Source organism: Corythoichthys intestinalis, chromosome 17 (assembly GCF_030265065.1).
Source record: "Corythoichthys intestinalis isolate RoL2023-P3 chromosome 17, ASM3026506v1, whole genome shotgun sequence".
In the NCBI taxonomy this organism is placed as follows: Eukaryota; Metazoa; Chordata; class Actinopteri; order Syngnathiformes; family Syngnathidae; genus Corythoichthys; species Corythoichthys intestinalis.
In genome coordinates, this window is record NC_080411.1 from 29,088,203 (window position 1) to 29,106,863 (window position 18,661).

The 18,661-nt window shown below is 40.6% G+C and overlaps 1 protein-coding gene across 3 annotated transcripts in view; it reads left to right on the plus strand.

Annotated features, from left to right (window-relative positions):
• LOC130906019 (mucin-2) overlaps positions 1-18,661 on the plus strand; it is a 90,447-nt gene that overhangs the window by 59,333 nt on the left and 12,453 nt on the right. The gene's annotated exons all lie outside the window — the stretch shown is intronic.

Here is an 18,661-nt window from a genome sequence, read left to right on the forward strand (position 1 = left end):
ATTGGATGGGAATTGCGAACAGGAGCCGCGCAGAGCCTCTCCTTGTCAGAGAGGCGTACCTATGCCTATTAATTGCACACTCTTCGTCTCTACCGTGTTTTTGGATGGCAGGCATATGTGTAGGCGTCAAGCTGTCGCCAGCTCCCGGTCAGTATGAGAACATATTCTTACCGGTGACAACTTCCGGTAACTAAAAACAAACATATGGACCATTTTTCGATTTTTGTCTCGTGCTAAATTCTATTTTGGTTTCGGGACTTTTCCTTACTCATTCCAGATAAGCAACAAGAAAATCAAGCTGTATTTTAATTTAGATTTTTCCGTTTTAAAACGAAAACCAAATAACCAGCCGTTTTTCTTCAAAAGAGACACAGACCGTATTTGCACCCCTTGTGATTTTGCAAGTTCACCCACTTAGAAAATAGGTAGAGGTCTGAAATTTCAATCATGGATGCATTTTCACTTATTGAGACAGAATCTTTAAAAAAATCTGGAACTCACACTGCATGATTTTTCAATATTTTATTTCAAGTTACTGGTGTTCATAAGTATTTGCACCCCTGAGAATCAGCAATAATTATGACACTCAAAAAGCTGTCAGACTACCTTAAAAAAAGTCCATATTTACTCAATGAGTAACAACCCACTCACCACCCATTTGTGCTCTTTATTGTCTCCTGTGCACCCCACAGTCAGTCATAATCTAACTGCCACCATGGGAAAGACAGAGAGCTTTTGAAAGACACCAGAGAAAAAATTGCTGAGCAACACAAAGCTGGAAAAGGTTATGGGACAATCGGAAAGCAGTTTGGTGACATAAAAATGAACAGTTGCAGCAATTGTTAGAAAATAGAAAAGGCTAAACATGACCGATAATCGACCTCGGACTGGGGTACCATGTATAATCTCTCCTCGTGGGGTATCACTCATGATGAGAAAAGTGTGGGCTCAGCCTAGAACTACTAGCAGGAGCTGGTCAATAACCTGAAGAGAGCTGGATGCACAGTTTTAAAGGCTACTGTCAGTAGAACACAACGTTGCAATGGTTAAAAATCATGCATTGCTCAAAAGGTTCACCCGTTAAAGCCAGTACATGTGAAGGCCCGTCTGATGTTTGCCGGGGACCATCTGAATGATGCAGAGGAGTCATGGGAGAAAGTCATGTGGTCAGATGAGACCAAAGTAGAGCTTTTTGGGGTTGTGGCTGGATCTTCCAACATGACAATGATCCAAAGCACACAGCCAAGCTGACTAAGGAGTGGCTGCGTAAAAAGCATATCAAGGTTCTGGAGTGGCTTAGCCATTCTCCAGACCTCAATCCATTAGAAAATCTTTAGATGGAGCTGAAACTTCGTGTTTCTCAACGATAGCCCCGAAACCTGACAGATCTAGAGACGATTTGTGTGGAGGAATGGGCCAAAGATATAGATAGATAGAAGATATAGAAGATGGATTACGTCTCTGAGTGGAAATGCATCTATGATTGAAATAAACTTGTAAAATCACAAAGGGTGCAAATACTTCTGTTCCTCACTGTATATACAGTATCAGTGTGAGTATAATGGCATCGGATCCATCAGTGTGGGTGCAGATGGTAAAGACATCTTTCGCTGCACAGAGGGTATATTCATGTTATACATTGCCGCATTGTGTCTTCTTCATAAAGAAAAGGGTGAAGGTCTGCTTGCCTCAAAAAGATTGTACAGATTGCAATTATGGTAGACATCTGACACTTCGGTTCCGTCTCTCCTCAAAAGACTGAAACAGACTGAATAGAGCAGCAAGCCACATTGAAAGCACTTCAATGCATTACTTTGTGGAATGGATGCGTTGTGTTTTTTTGGGGGGGTGGGGGGTTGGGGAAAAAGGTTCATATGCTTGGAAATTTTGAATAGCTAAATTATGATATGTGTGTGTGTGTGTGTGTGTGTGTAGGGGGGGTTAACAGCTCCTCTTTTGCATAAGATTTAAAGGCTGATTGAAAGGCCTATTCAAATTTGCACTTATGGCTGTAAGACCATGCTGAGTTTGTATTTTGTTTCCCCTAGGTGTATTTATGCCGATTTATGCATTAGGTTTGTCAAATGTTTTACAGATGATGTGATGAGTTTGTTGAAATCATTTCTGTACAGCCTAACTGCCCATCTAATTTCCTGCCTGTTCGACCTCTGCTGTGCGAAGCAGCAGATCCTTGAGCTGTCAAATCTTTCCCACTAAAGCTGCAACCAGTCAATACCTGAATAATGCACACGGCGCATCATTTAGCAGCTATTTTATCATCTTCATACCCATGAGAAGCAAAAATAAATATACCCCGGTAGAGGAGGAGTAGCAACCCCATCACTGCAACTCAGGGATAAATCACTTCTGTGGGCGGCCCCTGGCTTGACTTGTTAGGACAGACTGTGTCAGCACACCTCAGCGCATATGTTGCACTAAATTTGTCCCACAACAAAAGCTGAAACAGTAGATTTCGCTCCAATTTCCTCAAAAGCAGCAATCCTGGCGGAGCGACACTTGAGTGCAGACACCACACACACAAAAGCACACACAATCTAACATTCCCACATTCTCTCCCTGCCAGATTTGTTAAAGCTACTTTCTATGTAAGGTTCTATCCACTTGCAGCGTATTACCTGCACTTGAAAATGCAGGTATACTGCCGACAGCATAGCCTTCGTATGATTGAAAACCAACAGAATGGTCACAAGGATGCAGAAACCCGCTGTTTTCCAAATCACTCACAAAATAATTAACATCTCTCCCAGCAGTATTCAACCTACATTTAAGTACAAGTCACGCCAGCAAGCTACACCATGAATTCCAGATAATTGCATTGCGATGCCAGAAACGTCCCGCACTGAAGAGGTTCTACAAAAACGTGGCAAACGCTGGGCTAATTGTGCACTTTGGGGGATGAAGAGGAAGACATTTTACCTGAAATTGCAAACAAAGGAAATAGACCCCAAATAATTGGTAATATTAATAGGAGACTCACCATATTAGTGCAAATGCCTTGGTTATATTAATTCATTCATTATCCGTACTACAGCTTTGCCTCACGAGAACATGGCTAGGTTCATACTACAGGTCTTAATGCACAAATCTGATTTTTTGTCATATCTGTTCTTTTTTTTGCGTGCCCGTTCGGACTGCCTTTGTCCATTGAGACCTTTCAAGTACTACGCATGCGCACTAATTCGCAGTCCGACACGCCCTGAGCAAGACGACCCGCATGCGCAGAAGCATCAAATCAAATGACCACACATGCTGGCTGTCATCAGTCATTCCAGGGATATCATATTTTGCTTTTTAAAAAGAGGACACAAATAACAGACATAAATAATCCCAGTTTAGGCTTATATTCAAAGTATATGGATCGATAGCATGCACGCACTGTCCGTGCATGTCACACACACATAGGGGCAGTTTGCCCGACTCTCGGCTGTGTAAGCAATGTTGAAATATTGCTTATACTGTATGGAGCAGACAGAAAACCGATCATTCTCAGGCTTATCCTCAACCCATTTTTATTTTTTTATGACTGTTGTCCACTCCGACCCTTCCTAAAAAGGCGTGTTCAAGGCAAGCTAGGCGCTAATGACGCACAGCTGCACCGGCACCGTAGCGTCCCTCTCGCTTTTTGATGATGTAATTGCTGCATGAATTCCGATTTCAGAGACTGGACAGTTCAGACCGCCGCGACAGTCTGGAAAAATGTGGCCCAGATCGGATTTGAACCACAAACGAAAGTGACCCAGATCGGATTTGAAATGGTCCAGTTCTATACGACTTGTCACATTCAGACCGTCAAGTTAATGCCTCACTCGAGTCGGAAAAACACGAAAAAATTGGATTCGTTCATTAAGACCTGTAGTATGAACGTAGCCCGTGTGGTTTAAAGTGCCTATGACAGCAAAAAGCATGTTTATTTCATATTTCACGCGGTATTTTATGCTCCTGAATGAAATGGACCGGTTGGATGTGTGTAGAAGCGATCATTTTATTTATTCAATTTTTAAAATCCTGCGCATTGAAAATGAGTGACGGTCTCGGGTTGAGGACGAATGCGAATGTGACATCAGCCGGGTCAGCATCTCACAATACAGCATTGCTTTATAGCATGCAGATTGACTGCGGATTCAGCTGATTTTGCGGATTAATTCGTTTATTTTTCGCATCACGCCAGCCAAATGTGCCGCAGGTTTTTGTTGCTGCACAGGAAGAGGCTTGCGAGCCTTTTTGGGTTTCTAAAAGTTCCCGTTCACCCCAGAGATTGCCCAAAACAAGTCCATTTACGAGGAAGTGAGTAACAACGTGTTTTGTATCATGTCAAATTATGGGATCATGATCATCACGTTTTAATAAGGAGGTGACTTGCATTTTGTGGCTGATTGTCCGTTGAGAGGGCCACTCGACCGACGACCCGCGGCTTGTCACACACACCCCCCGGTCCTCTTCGTGTGCCCGCCGAGAGAACGCTATACTCGGCTTATGCTCATGAAGCCCCCCGCTCTCATCTTTGGTTCGACATATCATCCAGACTTCCAGCGCCCTCTGCCCTCTTCGTGTGCCTGGCAATAGACCACTATTGTTGGGTTGGGCTCGGGCAGCCACACGCTACTCCGACTTCAGCCAGTTTGTCCGGCGGTCATTCTCCAGCTGCTTCCCCCTCAACGAGCTCTCCTGCACGCAGCAGGAGAACGACGAGCTGTAACTTGCTCGCCACAAGTTGTCCGTGAAGACAGTCAACCCCGCCGGCGTGTGATATGATCCGGTGTAGTTTTGTGTGCTTTTCCGTTTTCGAGGCGTGAATAAGACTTGGAAACGCCACTCGGTTCGGGTTACCATGTCGGCTAGCCGCCACACCTCCTGCTTTGTTTACGCTCTTTCCTCCATCTCCGAAGCGGGGGCAGAGAAATGACAAAAGCCGGACTAACTCCAGTGGCATAAAATACCATTTGGGAGGTGTAAGTAATCCACAGTTTTGACTATTATGTGGTAATTTTGCCCTGTCGTACTGAATAAATGCATTTTTAATATTTCATATTCCATTTAGCACTAGACTGTTATTTGTAATGACCATACTATTTATTTAGTAATTGGGGAAAAATACTTGGATATAAAGAATATCCTTAAAAATTATTGGAGTAGAGAGATTGAAACAATGATGACATTTTGCTGCTCTGTGTCGTATTTTCCTCATTCTAAATCTTCCCTGTCAATGGGCTGAATTCTAAATCGGCCTTAATTGTGACCCTGTCGACGTCATCCTCCAGCTGGGGACGCGAGCGCGCTATAATGACAGGCATGACTAAATGACAGATTAAAAAACTAATTTCTCATCATATGCGCTTTGCCAAATTGTTGTATATAGTCGAGTAGTCTTAATATATGATTGTAATTCACATAATGATGCTATTTAAGATTTTTTTCATGCTGTTGCAGGCACTTTAAATAGACATGCAAAATGATGTTACATTTCCATCAGGTTCAGGTCCAAAAGCAATATGTTCTTAGTGTTTACTTTATCAAAGATATATGGATGACCATAATGGCAGAAGTTCATCTTTAAAACAGTCATTCCAATTACAGTATAAACATTTTTTGTGAGTCTCAGTGAACCCATCTGCTTTGATATTAGTCTTTTTGAAGTCACAAATGTAGATGCTAGCTGTTAACTGCTAACTTGCATTTTAACCTTGTAAGTTGTTGGGTATTTCTTTGGGCAGTTTTGTTGTTGTAAATACACACATTGTTATTCTCTTTGTTTTATGTTTAGGAATGGCGTGAAACGGCTTTTTTCCCCCCGAGTTTTTTGGTTTTTACCTAGAAATACTAATTATCTGCCAAAGTGCGGCTAAGGGCCCAAATACACCAGATGCATGATCGTTCCGGTTCCGCACTGGCTCAGTGTTGAGTGCGTGCCATGCAGTACGTCAAAACCAGGCAAATCATACCGGCTGCGCACGGCTGCGGTCCGCCAACTTCGTTCCCTCGTGAGCGCTCGCGTGATCGCGCGCTATAATGTGCCATTTAAAAAAACGAAAAGCACACGGAGTCTATACTCATCAGTGAAGCAGAGAGAGAACATATTTTTTCTTTGCATATTGATATTTTAGTTATGTCTGTCTATTAATTCCAGATTGACTGCATCATGTTGAGAGCAGGGCTCCGTGTGCAGGGGGTAGGGGGACGGGGCCCTATTATGCCCTTGGTTGTGTCGGTGGGTTTATATCTTTGTGCACATTTAAAATTTATGGCACATAACATCTCATAGAGCTGTTATAAACAACTGTTAAATATTCTGTAATATTTATAAAATGGATAGCGAATTATATACTACACGAACTAAAAAACAGTGTACTTGGAATTGGTGTCTCAACACTGCAGATTCCTGTGCCCAGTGCGAACTGTTGTTTTTTCAATGAAAAAAGTAAAATGAAGGAAAGAAAGAGAAAAGTCTTTAATAGACCACCAGGTCGAAACTTGTGGGTCTCTTTATTCTTTTTCGTACTTTTCCCCCTCGACTCTGTATACAAACCGACATTGTGTGTGCGCCGGGCACGAGAATTTCTGCAGTGGAACCACTTCCACATACGCTGCTTTTTTGTTTTTTTTTTCGCTCAAAGTTGTCAGCACGTCGTGTGTTTGATATCATTGCCAGAAAAACACTCATAATAGGACACCTTGCAGCTTCGCTTTTAATGCTATTCTGATAATAACGATCTGCTGTATCGTATATCACTTTGTGACTTTCCACCTCCATGATGAAACGTTCTTCGTCCATGTTCGCTGGTGTTTAAACCGGGAATAAGCAACTGGGCTGTCACGTCCAGGCCCAGTTCCGCCCATTTTGCCGGATGCGTGTCCGGCAAAACTAGAAAATAGCCTATAGACCCTACTCACGTGACGTCACAGCCACGCCCCCGCGCCATATTGTCCGTCTACTCGTCGTTTTGACGCATTACCGCTACGTAAATTCCTCCTATTATGGCGTGTTTTTCTGCTCGTTAACATTAATAATCAAAATGGTGAAGTCGTGTGTGGCGGTCGGTTGCAAAAACAGAGAAGATAGACGGAGAGACTTGAAGTTTTACCGTATTCCGAGAGACCCGGAGAGGAGAGCGAGATGGACTGCTGCAAGTCATTTTATATCTGGTAAGATGCATTTAATAAATATTTAGAGGGTTTTAGGCTGACAACCACAATTAAGATCATTGCTAGGCTATTTACCGACAACATACACTCAGACGTTGTGGATGAACTACCTGAAAATATATAATTATAAGGGGATAATAAGACAGTTGTCATACAATTAATTTACAATTTCACTATTGAGGTCAAAAGCCAAAAAATAAATTCAACTAGGGACAATCTGGATTAGTGCTATCGCACTTCATATTTATTACACATTATATATGTATGTAGTGAGAGTGCTATCGCTAAACCATATAAACATTAAAAGCCCTAGCTCCATTGACAAATGACATGAAATACATTAGACTTGACAGTGGATGTTAGCAAGAACAAAAGATTTTGAATTGAAAATTTCGTAACTCACCTTCCCGAGCACAAGATAGATTCCTGCCGAATTCACGTGGACGAGGACCTGTTTCACCCAACCAGCAACGAAGTATTTATAAGCCTCCAAGCTCTTAAAGTTTTCAAACTTTCGTGAGAATAGGCTGATTTTGTGTGGACAAGATAGTTGTAAATATCAGGGTAGCAGATGTCAGGCAAAGACGGCGAAGACAGCGGGTCGAAAAACATCGATTTAGGCATCAAATATGAATCTGGCGCATGGATAAACTGAAGCTTTTCCACATAACGCCTTTTATGCAACGCATCCAATGAGTTTACAGCATCAGATAACACTGGGGCTTCAGTGAATTGCTCTATAACTTGCACGACTAATTGAAAACAATGAGAATAGGTCTAAAAAATACGGACAATATGGTGGCCGGATACAGCAACACGTCATTTTGTGACGTAGGTGAGTAGGGTCTATACCATCCGGCGGGCTGCGGCATGCCAGAGATGGTCTGCAGTCAATCCGGAGCACTGACGCGGCCGGTATACGTTGAACAATAGGATATAATGGGAACGGATTGGCTCCGCCGCTATTTTTTACCGGAGTCGGACCGGAACCGCAATGATCATGCATCTGGTGTATTTGGGCCCTTAATGTGAATTGGCTAGTGTGGGTGCACTCATTGCGCATGTCGGTCAAAGCATAAAATGAAAGTCGTACCACAAGGTGCCATTGTAAATATCGGACTATTTCAGATTGCTCAAATGTTAGTCCATGGTAGATGTCTCAAAGCACGCTCATATTTTAACATCCTGTTAGTTGTTTGTCCAACCTCAAGCTCGGTTGGTGATCTTCGTCACCGTTTGTTCCTGTGCGACACATTTACTAAACAGGCCGCTCCAAGCAACGAGCGACAGATGCCTCACGTGTCAGCTGGGACGCCTCCCAAAGTAAACCAAAGCGATGAGCGGGAATTTGCTAGGAACAGATTTTTTCCCCACGGAGCAGACAGATCGCAGCTGCCAGCCTCGCTTTTGGCCAACGTTGTCATATATTTGAACTTCATCATTTATACACTTTGCACAGCACTCCCTGCCCTCTCCCAAATTGACTCCATGGAGTAATCGACAACAGGACGACAACAGCGGGTCTTAAAGGGACAGACAATGTTTATTATAAGTCATTTTGTGGCATCAGTTATACCCAAGCATAGACACACTGACAGACTCGAAAGAAAGTGCATGTGATAATGAGTATTAATGACAACAAAAGGCAGAATGGGCAATCTGGGATATTTGCATATGATTGACTAAAAACAGTCCCAGTATCAATAAAATGTCTGATGGCACTAAGGGGTCCACTTCCTAGAAATATTTTGGCAGGGATGCACATGATAAAGGTGTTGTCTGTCCCTTTAAACTGGAACCCCTGAATGCATTTACTCCCTTGTGTTTCCCCGCCAATCAATCATCCTTTGACACGCTCTTTGCAAAGCTGATCTTTAACCCTGAGCATTCTTCATCCGCTGTCAGTAAACAACACTTTGTCTGATTTATTCATCAACATCCCAGCCTGTCTTTGGTTGCTGTGAAAACCCTACGGAAAAAAGGCCAACGGTTGCTAATAAAGTCTTATGCAATGTAAACATGGAAATGCTCGGCTGAATCCCAGGAGTTGACATACAGTACAGTCATGTGAAAAAATTAGGACACCCCATGAAATATTCAGTTCTTTATTAAGAAATGTTCACATATGATCTTGTCTGATCTTGTTTTTCTTTATCACTGGAAAAGAGAGTGATTTAATTACAGGTAAACAACAAATATTAACACTGTTTTACTCATTAAACCAAATATATCAACAAAAATGCCTATTCTAACTGAGGAAAAAGTTAGGACACGCTACCACCTAATAGCCAGTGTTACCCCCTTTGGCTGAAATAACTTCAGTGCGCCCTTTTTGTAGCCATCTACCAGTCTTTCACACACCAGTCTGATGAAAGTTTGCCCCACTCCTCAATACAGAATGCTTTCAACAGTGAATGACTGTTGAAGTGAGAGAAAACAGCATGGTGAGCTCAATGGAGCTGTCTGAGTAATTCAGAAGGAAGATTGTAGACGCTTCTGAGTCTGGTAAGGGATTTCAAAAGATCTCAAAATAATATAAAATCCGCCATTCCACTGTCCGGAAAATAGTCTAAAAGTGGAGGACATTCAAGACAACTGCCAACGTGCAACAGGTCTGGCCGTCCAAGCAAGTTCACCCCGAGAGCAGTCCGCAGGATGCTAAAAGATGTCTCCAAAAACCCTAAAATGGCATCACGGGACCTATAACAGGCTCTTGCTACTGTTGATATGAAAGTACATGCCTCTGCAATCAGAAAGAGACTACACAAATTTAACATTAATGGGAGGTGTGCAAGGACGAAACCTTTGCTCTCCAAGAAAAACATGAAGGCCAGACTGAAGTTTGCCAGAGTGAATGCAGACAAAGACCAGGACTTCTGGAATACTGTTCTTTAGACAGATGAATCTAAAATTGAATTATTTGGGCACTAGAACAGAGGACATCTTTGGCGTAAATCCAATACAGCATTCCAGGAAAAGAACCTCATACCAACTGTAAGCATGGCGATGCTTTGCTGCAGCAGGACCTGGCCAGCTCACCATCATAGAATCCACCATGAATTCTATTGTGTATCAGAGGGTGCTTGAGGAACACGTGAGCTCATCTGTGAAAAAATTAAAGCTGAAGCAAAACTGGACCCTGCAATATGACAATGACGCAAAACATACCAGTAAATCCACTAAGGACTGGCTGAAAAATGGAGAGTCCTGGAATAGCCGAGTCAAAGCCCAGATGTTAATCCTATTGAGATGCTGTGGGGTGACTTGAAACGGGCTGTACATGCAAGAAACCCCTCAAAGATCTCACTGTTGAAAGTATTCTGCGTTGAGGAGTGGGGCAAACTTTCTTCAGACCGATGTCAAAGATGGCTACAAAAGCATCTCACTAAAGTTATGTCAGCCAAAGGGGGTAACACTAGCTATAAGGTGGTAGAGTGTCTTAACTTTTTCCTCAGTTAGAATTTGCATCATTGTTGATACTGTATATTTGGTTCAATGAGTAAATCAATGTTACTTTTTGTTTTTTACTTGCAATTAAATCACTGTCTTTTCCAGTGATGAAGAAAAACAAGATCAGACATTGATATGTGAAAATTTCTTCATAAAGAACTGAATATTGAATGGGATGTCCTAATTTTATCACATGACTCTAAGTACCCACACAGCTAAAAACAGTGTTGCCTTGAATTATGGTGTTTTGCAGACATTTGTGAAACAAAAAAACTTTTGTCTCGAATGAGCTTACCCATTGAAATGAACTAATCTTTTCCAACAATCTCCCAGAAAAACTGTGGAATTCATTGTTTTTAGAGGTTTTCAGATGAGCACAAGACAGCACATTCAGCGTGTATTATTAATAAATTAAGTGAGTCCCAGCGAATTGAATTTGAAGAGTTTCCAAAAAACTGAATTTTATTTTTATAAAGGGTAATAAAGGAGAAAAAGTTCAATAAAAGCCAACGTCTCCAGGATGTAGGCAAAACAGCCATTGTCACATATCTCTAAATGCCAGTACTGTTTTAGCCTATCAAATGCGAGTATTTCGGATTGCTCATCACACATTGGATACCTACTGTAATATGCATATTTATACTGTTTTGAAGATAGATTCAAGTCAAGATTTTGCCGATTTAGGAGTATTTTAGATAAAAAGTTAATTAGGTTCGCTTGGAAGGTTCACAACAGCCTACTAGGGAAGTCTCCTGCTTTAAGATGGCGGCCGTTTAGTTTTCCATACTTCAATGTTGCTAACGCCTTCGAGTCTGTCATCTTGCATCTAGTTCTATATACATATGATATCTATTATCTACAGTAAAACGATGTTGACGTAGTTTGTAGCGGCTGTCAGCAGCAGTCAGGTATTCTTGTGTTTTTTATCCAGCGGCATGAGTTGAGCTAAAGCCGTGAGTTGAGCATTGGCATTACCCGCATCTATGACAAGAATGATGTTTACTCTCGGGACGTAATTCGGTCCGTTTCTCATTGCGTCCCAAAGACCGCGCTGTGTATTAGTTCCGCTATACTTGACATATTTCAATAATCGGAATTTGGATATTTGTGAATCGTTCTCGAATCTTCCACGGCCGAATCACTCAAGGATGTAATGACGGCTGGGCATGTTGTACCGTGGTTCTAAGTGTTGGATGGTGCGTCTTTACTCACGAGAGATAATGGCTCGTCATCCAGAATGAATTCTTCGGCAATGACTGTTGTTATTCCCTGGGCTTTGGGACTGTCGGGTGCCAGTTTGTCACGCATAGCAAAAGTTTCTGCCAGTGTTAGTTGCGTAGGACCTTTCTTTTTGTCTTCGGTTTTCTCAACATATTGTACGCCTTATATTGTTTGTGGTGGTATTTCGCTAAATGCTTGATTAGGTTTGTTGTATTAAAACTTCTAACAGCTTTACCACCACGCTTGACTTTATTGTGGCATATGTTGCACTCTGCCTCTTCGTCTTTGTCGTCCTTTAAGGTGAAATGATCCCACACAGCTGACATTTTTACCGATAAGGCCTCGGTAAATTGGGAGACGGTAATGTGGTGTGTTGAAGGTGTGCTTTTAGGGAAACCGAAGCAAAAACTGGAATGGATTATGTAAGTCAGTGCGCTGTAAAACCCGGACCGGACTAAAAAAAAAATTAAAAACTGGATCGGAAGTCTGGATCGGAATTTTTCCGTGTCGGCCGGTCCGATACCGATGCGCATTTTTTTGCCCATATCTGTTTGTATTTCATAACCTCCTTCAGCCAATTAATTTGATTATTTACTTTGACAACACACTGCCAGGACCTTTGGTGCTCCATGAATGCCTTCAGATACATATTCTCAACAACAGTAACGCCTCACAATCTTAAATTGTATTGTAGTGTAATATGTTCACACTGCTTTTAGTGCCCACCAGTTAGCTGGAATAATTTGGTAAATTACACTCTTACCTTAGATGGCTATATGATGGATCCCTGAAGGATCATTTATTCAGGTTGAGGCCTTTCCTTGTTCAGTTGCCTCATGCTCCTCCTCTTTGTCATTGTTGTTTGGAGTTTTGTTCATCATCCTCAATTTGCTACAATCCTCCAAGGACTTCATCAGTGGCTCGATGCAACATTGATGGTTTTCTGTGAAAGAAAATGATGGCACTTCAGTGTTCAAAGCAGAATTATATGGCCCACTTAATGCGGCAGGAATATTATTGGGTTGCGACAACGCGCTTCACAAATATGCAGATATATACTACATACCAAGGAGGCTCAGCTGTTCAAAATGAACCGATTCACATTAAAAAAAAAAAAAACAATCTATTAGTTGAGAAACTCCCCTATTTGCAGGGTTTTTTTTTTTTAAATAGAAAAGTAGTTATTGGTATAAGGAAATAATCTATGTACACTGCTAAAACAATAACATCAACACTTCAATCTTATACTGCCCACAAAAAATAATGGCACACTGAAGTGTTTAAATGTTCCCTTTAAATTTCAAGCATTATACTGTACTGGACTGTCTCAGAAAATTAGAATACACAATATTCTAATTTTCTGAGACAGTCCTGTATATTGTTCTATGTAAAGGACGTCAGCCAAGGTCGGCCCCCCACATTTTTACCACGCCAAATCTGGTCCCCTTTGCAAAAAGTTTGGACACCCCTGCTTTAAATGGTGGATTAATGTACAGGACTGTCTCAGAAAATTAGAATATTGTGTATTCTAATTTCCTGAGACAGTCCAGTATATACAGTAGACAGGGCACACTCTAATTGACTGGCAACTAGGTCAGGGTGTACCTTCTACCCTGCGTCCTGCTCATAGACGGGCTTCAACACTCGAGCATCCCTCACGAGGATGGAAGTTGATGCAGAGTTATATACTAACATATTTCATCAAGAGCACAGTGACATTTTAGTGGTGCAAGTAGAAAATTTAAAGCCTCACAATGTAAATTATGTGAATATTCACAGTTACACCCTTTGTCATAACTAACCGTGCCTTATTCTGCAAGTACCTGCCCTTTTCGTTCTCACGCCACACGCCACACTCAGTGATATCGGGAGCGCTGAACACTGAGAAAAGTCGTCTGGAGGTTGCCACTTCCTGGTTCTCAGCCGAGTCACAGCAAGCATACAATACATGTGCATTTGCTGTTTTTAGTACAGTACTGTACTTCTATCGCACAGCCAGTTCCTGTTTTTGTCACTCAAACGTCCTCCAACACACGCCACCGTGATTGTAAGACGTCTAGCAGGGCGAGAGGCACTTTGCTCGGCTAGCCGCTGGCAGGAACTGGCCTCCTCGCCTGGTTCGCAATCAACGTTTTTTCTATTTCCTGTGTGCCCCCTCCAGACGTCTTCAATGTGACCTACAGTCTTGACGCATCGTGTAAGTTTGCTGGCGTCTAGTGAGTGAATGTTTTATTTAAGTTTAAATAAGGACTATTTTGCAACCTAGAAGTCCTATTGAAAGCTTGCCTTCTGACTAGGACCAACTAGAATGATATTCTGAGCACATTCAACACTAATTTTCACGCAAACCTGGTAAAATGGCATTCAAGGTAATGAATGCTTAAAAAAAAATTTTTTTTTTTAAACTTTAGTGACTCTTGAATGTATTACCGTGTAACTGCATCAGGACTAAGTATAGGCAGTTGCTCAAAATCAGGTAACGGATATCGATTGGGTGCAAAAACTAGATCGATCGGGTCCGATCACGTCATTTTCAAAGTATCGGAATCGACAAAAAAATATCGGACATGCCTTTTTTTATTTTATTTTTTTTTATTGTATTTAACGTTACAGACATAATATGTTACACTCATCCAGAGTATTTAGTTTAGGCTTGAGGTAGGGTTATTAAATTTATCCCGTTAACGGCGGTAACTAATTTTTAAAAAAATTATCACGTTAAAATATTTAACGCAATTAACGGATGCTCTGCATGACCCACTCACACATTGTCGCGTTTAATCTGTAATGGAGCCGTTTTACCTATATATAGAGCTAAAAGGCAGCGTAAAATGAGTAGACTGAATTTTGGCAGCCTTTGGGCCTTTTTTTAATTGGCTAAAGCCTTACAATCCCTCTCCCTACAATTAGAAATATCGTGGGAAGCAATGTGGGGAAGAAAGGTAGTAATTGATCTTTGTCTTAACACCCTATATTATTTCCCAACGCAGAGAAGTTATATCAATTGGTACCACTGCGCACAGTCATGGTTGCACTTCCCATCATGCATTTGGGCAGAAGTTAAATGGCTATAGTATCATTTACTGAAAGCTCAACAAATACACTAGATGGCAATATTTGGTCACAATATACAAAGTCACATTTATCCTTTAAGAATTACAAGTCTTTCTATCCGTGGATCCCTCTCACGGAAAGAATGTTAATAATGTAAATGCCATCTTGAGGATTTATTGTCATAATAAACAAATACAGTACTTACTGGACTGTCTCAGGAAATTAGAATACACAATATTCTAATTTTCTGAGACAGTCCTGTACATTAATCCACCATTTAAAGCAGGGGTGTCCAAACTTTTTGCAAAGGGGACCAGATTTGGCGTGGTAAAAATGTGGGGGGCCGACCTTGGCTGACGTCCTTTACATAGAACAATATACAGGACTGTCTCAGAAAATTAGAATATTGTGTATTCTAATTTTCTGAGACAGTCCAGTATGTACTGGATGTTGAATGTATATATTCGTCCAAGTTTTATTCATTTTTTTCTTAATGCATTGCCAAAATGTATATGATCGGGAAAAATTATCGGGAATGATTGGAATTGAATCGGGAGCAAAAAAAAAAGCAATCGGATCGGGAAATATCGGGATCGGCAGATACTCAAACTAAAACGATCGGGATCGGATCGGGAGCAAAAAAACATGATCGGAACAACCCTAGCAAAAACTATTCAGGAAATCCCTGTTAGTTGGCGTTAATTCGCAAGATTTCTCCTCCGTAAGGTGTCCCTTGAACCAAAGAGTGAGAGATTCCCTGTTTTTTAGTAATTTTGCTTGTGTAAGCACGGGGGCTTCAGTGTTCATCTCGAAAGAAGCATTGTTTTCTTTCAGCCATGTGGGAATTAACCTGAGAGTCCTCCGACAGGCCTTGGATCGCCTCATTGGTGATAGTCCTTGTGTTTATTCCCAGCATCTGCTGCTGCTGTGTGATGAGAAACACCCGCTAAATAGGCCACTGCATAATAATAAGCGAGAATCAGCAAAGGAAAGGCAACACAAAAAGAAGAGCGAGAGTGTTTTCACAGCAAGGAAGCTTAGACACGTGACTGAGCATTACCCAGTGGTGACATATTTCCTTGTCATTTAAGAGATGCTCAGCTTTTTAGTTCCAACATTAGCATCAAGATCATCGTTATTGGAAAAATTGTCTCGAAATCTTTTGATAGTGCTGAGGAAGTGCAAAGTCTAAATTATTCGACTTTATGTGGACTCTCTAGAGCCATTATTTGCTTGAAGTGTGATTTGAACACGAGTGTTGCATGGGCTTACTGCAATGGTATGCAAAGAGATCACTGCATATGTAGTAGGCCTGCACAATGTAGCGTTCGAATATCGCCGTCGCGATGTGCACATGCGCAATAGTCCTCGCAGGATGTGCGATTATCATTGTTTTTTTTGAACACGTAAACGTTTAGTTTGCTTCATAAAAGCAGCAAGTGTGCCGAGATATGGCATCCTATATCCAGAGGTAGGTAGAGTTGCCAAAAATTCAAGTAAGCGTAGCGTTACTTATAAATAATATTACTCAAGTAAAATTGGTCATCCAAAAAATAAACTCAAGTACAAGTAAAAAAGTATTTGGTGAAAAGAATACTCATGTAATGAGTAACATTGTGAGTAACTGTTTATATAAATATATATATATATACACATACCCTATACATACCCTATATATACATACGCACTCTGGTATGCTCCCAAATGCTAAAAACATCCCAGACATGCTTTTATTTGTGTGTGTGTGTGTGTATACTGGACTGTCTCAGAAAATTAGAATACACAATATTCTAATTTTTTAAATTGTTTCTTTAAATGTCTCTGAATATAAAAGCTGGTGTTCTGACCCTCATTAGTCCATTAGTGACAATGACTTCACATTCTCTGTATAATGTCAAACAACTCCTTTTGATATTACTGTATACTCCAAATATACTGGACTGTCTCAGAAAATTAGAATACACAATATTCTAATTTTCTGAGACAGTCCTGTATATTGTTCTATGTAAAGGACGTCAGCCAAGGTCGGCCCCCCACATTTTTACCACGCCAAATCTGGTCCCCTTTGCAAAAAGTTTGGACACCCCTGCTTTAAATGGTGGATTAATGTACAGGACTGTCTCAGAAAATTAGAATATTGTGTATTCTAATTTCCTGAGACAGTCCAGTATATATATATTTTTTTTTTAAATATATTTTTTTTAAACAATGATATTTTTTATCTGAGCACAAAGTTATCCATATGGACTGTTGTTATAATGAAACTGTACAATAACCCATTACATAACCACATTAAGCCAAAGAAATTAAAAAAATAAAATAAAATAAATAATTGAATTCCGACGAGAGAAAAAAAAAATACATAAAGCATTATTCGTCCAAAGAGCATGATTACCCTCTGGTGGAGAAAATAGTTCTGAGTTTCAACAGTGAAGATTTTCATTATAATTACTATTTTGAAATTAAATGGTTTTCCGTGGTCAATCGTTGCCAAATAAAAACTGGAAGGGAGGTTAAAATCTGTGCTTTTGCGTCAAGTTGAGGGAAGTGCTCCATCTTCATTTTTTATGGTGCTTTAAAGACACCACATGATTGAACTGGCTGCCGTGAGGATAGAATGGCAAGCTTGCGTCTGATTGGTGTAATGTAGTCATGTGATTATTGTTGCGACATCTCATTGGTGAAATCAGTTGAGCTACCCCGGTAATACTCCAGGCATGTCCCTACAATTGGCATCGCTGACAAAAAAACAACCAAATAAAATTCTAATATGTAGAATAAAGAGGAAAAATGTAACGACTCTTGTGTAGCCCAAAGTAGCGAAGTAAGAGTAGCATTTTTTCTTCACAAATCTACTCAAGTAAAAGTAAAAAGTATAGCTTAGTAAAACTACTCTTAGAAGTACATTTTTCTCAAGGAGTTACTCAAGTAAATGTAACGGAGTGCATGTAACGTGTTACTACCTACCTCTGCCTATATCCCTTTTATATACAGCAATCTAAATCATTCACAGACAAGGGCGTAGGTTTGCATAGGGACAGTAGGGACATAACACTAGCAACTTTTCAGAATGCTTAAATTGTCCCCACCAACTTTTAAGCAACCTTATTTCAACATATAAAGAGTTCAGATATACTGGACTGTCTCAGGAAATTAGAATACACAATATTCTAATTTTCTGAGACAGTCCTGTACATTAATCCACCATTTAAAGCAGGGGTGTCCAAACTTTTTGCAAAGGGGACCAGATTTGGCGTGGTAAAAATGTGGGGGGCCGACCTTGGCTGACGTCCTTTACATAGAACAATATACAGGACTGTCTTAGAAAATTAGAATATTGTGTATTCTAATTTTCTGAGACAGTCCAGTATAGGTAATTTAGATTGCCTTACCATATGTTGTAAGGATAGAATATAACCTACCATTATTAAGTGAATTATTTTCATTATGCTCAGACTTACATTTATCCCTTTTCACTTGCTGAATGTGCCGGTCCATTTTTCCACCCCAAAACGAACGTTTGGTTGACTGATGACCTGAAGCCCCCACGCAACACACTATTACAAAAAATACAGTGAGTCAACCAAAGTCTTCCCAAACAGAGCTATTCAAGTCATCTGGAAAAATGTTTCTAGTAATATTGCAATATACTAGTACAGTATATCGCAAACCCTCAAAAAGTCGCAAAGTAATTTTTTTCCAATATCATTTACCACGGAGATGTAGTTATGTTGACATTCAATTTCGAATGAAAACATTTTCTTTATTTAAACAT